The following is a 2,500-nucleotide window of genomic DNA, read 5'->3' on the forward strand; positions in this document are numbered from 1 at the left end:
GGGGTAACTCAGGTTGGCTGTAGGAAGGTGTTGATGGGTAACTGAGGTTGGCTGTGGGAAGGTGTTGATGGGGTAACTCAGGTTTTATGTGGATAGCAGTTAAAGGTGTACCTCATGTTTCCTGTGAAAGGAATTGGGGAGTACAGAAATATTACAAAAAAAAATTTATGATAGTACAAGAAGTTGAAAATGATGATTCCATGTTCTTCATCACTTCTTTGTCATCTTCTTTTTCTTCATCCTCTTCCTCCACCTCCCCTTTCCCTCCTCCTCCTCCGCCTCTTCCTCTTCCTCTTCTTCTTCTTCATCATCATCTTTTTTCCTCATATTTTCCTACATCGTCATCAGATCCCCCTTCCTTGCGCCTCTTGAGTTTCCACACACCTTCCCTTCTCACAGCTTGGCTCTCCGTCCTCCACGTGCACGGATGCCCGGCGTCAGCAACGCTATTCATGTGTGTGTGTGTCCCCATGTGTGACGCCTGGCACCTACGTAGCTGAGGGAGTGCCAATAGCTGACGGCACCTACATGCCGGTCTCAGGTGTGCCAATAAGCAGTAGCACCTGCTGGCCTTCCCCGGGAGTGCCAAGAGTCCTTGTGGATTCAGCCAGGTTTGTGTTTGCTAATAAGCCTGTGACCTGTGGCCAACGTATGGGCCAGCAACCCGTGACCTGACCAACGTTATGTGCCAGTTATTGCTTGACCTGGTCAACGTATGGGCCAGTAACCTGTGACCTGACCAACCTTATGTGCCAGTTACTGCTTAATCTGGTCAACGTATGGGCCAGTAACCTGTGACCTGACCAACGTTATGTGTCAGTTACTCCTTAATCTGGTCAACGTATGGGCCAGTAACCTGTGACCTGACCAACACATGTGCCAGTACACCTTGACCTGGCCAACGGTTGGGGCAATAACCAGTGACCTGACCAACGCTATGTGCCAGTAACCCTTGACCTGGTCAACGTATGGGCTCGTCGTAACCTGTGTAACCTTGGGAACGTGTGTGCGAATTACGTCTGCCGCAGACGACATAGGCGCCTACGAGTCACCGTGAGCAAAGCCAGTTGGCGCCGTGAATCAGGGCCCTACAGAGGGTTAGTAAGGTAGGGTAGTTACATTCGACTTGGCTTGACATCAGAATGAATAACCCATCACAGAGGGAAGTCTGGTGTGTCCCTTAGTTTTGACAATTATATTCATTTAAGACGAATTAGACTTTTGCACCACACCTTTCCCGTAAGCTCCCTTTTATTCATCATTTTGATTTACATCCAGTTTTGTATGTTTGTTCGTAAATGTCTTACTGAGTTCGATAGTTTTGTCTTAAACCACACATATCCAGTAACAATTTTTTTCATAATCTCTCTCTCTCTCTCTCTCTCTCTCTCTCTCTCTCTCTCTCTCTCTCTCTCTCTCTCTCTCTCTCTCTCTCTCTCTCTCAAACACCCTCTTCTCAGTTCATCCTGACTGTTCCAGTACGCGTCCGTCTATTTTTAAGACGCCCTCGGGCCCCCGCCGTTATTTGCGTAGTGATTGACTACTTGGCAACTCACCACGGATGTTGATACACACCGCCAGCCAAGTCAATTAATATCCCGCCGTCGCGGTGTGTTCTCGCTCCTCTAACCCCCCCCCCCACACACTATTCACCGCTACACTATCACCTCTACATTTCATCGTCCCCCCCTCCGTCTATCATATTCTCGATCACGCTGGAAATACCATATATTCCTGGCCTCACGAACATGTCCCCCGCGTGAGACCCAACCCATTGTTTTGATCACGTAAAAAAAGAGGCGTCATCAAGTTTCAAAACACAGCCGTTGGGGTCCAAGGAGAACATCAGGATTATGTCCATATTTATTACATCTTAAAAATCACACGATAAACATATGATTATATATATGTTCCACGTGTAGCTTTACATGTTTCACATATACTTTTTATATGTATCACGTATACTTTTATGTTTCGTCAGCCCTATGTTATTCTCACAGGTCCCTAAGCGTAGCTAGGCTTCGTGGGGACTAGGCCTCGTAGACACCATGACCAGGCTTCAAAGACACTATGACTAGGCTTCGGGTAGTAACTAGGTTTCGGAGACATTACGACTAGCCTTCGGGGAGTAACTAGGCTTCGGAGACACTACGACAAGGCTTTGGGTAGTAACTAGGCTTCGGAGACACCATGACTAGGCTTTGGGTAGTAACTAGGTTTCGGAGACACTACGACAAGGCTTCGGGTAGTAACTAGGTTTCGTAGATGTATCACCAGACATCTCCTACGAACACATTCTTGTTCTCAGTGTCTTGTGTGCTTCAGGGGATGGTGCAGACAGTCTGGATTATTTCCCCGACAGCCGTTAGCTCTAGACAGATGGATGCAAGTTGACACATTCCTCACATGCTTTCCTTCCTTCCTTCCTTCCTTCCTTCTTTCTTTCCTTCCTTTCTTCCTTCCTCTCCTGGTCCACAAATAGTGGACATGGGAGGGTACG

The 2,500-nt window shown here is 47.6% G+C and overlaps 1 protein-coding gene across 1 annotated transcript in view; it reads left to right on the forward strand.

Moving 5' to 3' along the window:
- Positions 1 to 533: 533 nt before the first annotated feature.
- Positions 534 to 2,500, forward strand: part of l(2)gd1 (lethal (2) giant discs 1) — a 206,530-nt gene continuing 204,563 nt past the window's right edge. Inside the window, exon 1 of the mRNA XM_071679117.1 lies at positions 534 to 611. The gene's annotated coding sequence lies outside the window, so the exon portion shown is untranslated. The remainder of the gene's footprint in view (positions 612 to 2,500) is intronic.

Source organism: Panulirus ornatus, chromosome 29 (assembly GCF_036320965.1).
Source record: "Panulirus ornatus isolate Po-2019 chromosome 29, ASM3632096v1, whole genome shotgun sequence".
Classification (NCBI taxonomy): Eukaryota; Metazoa; Arthropoda; class Malacostraca; order Decapoda; family Palinuridae; genus Panulirus; species Panulirus ornatus.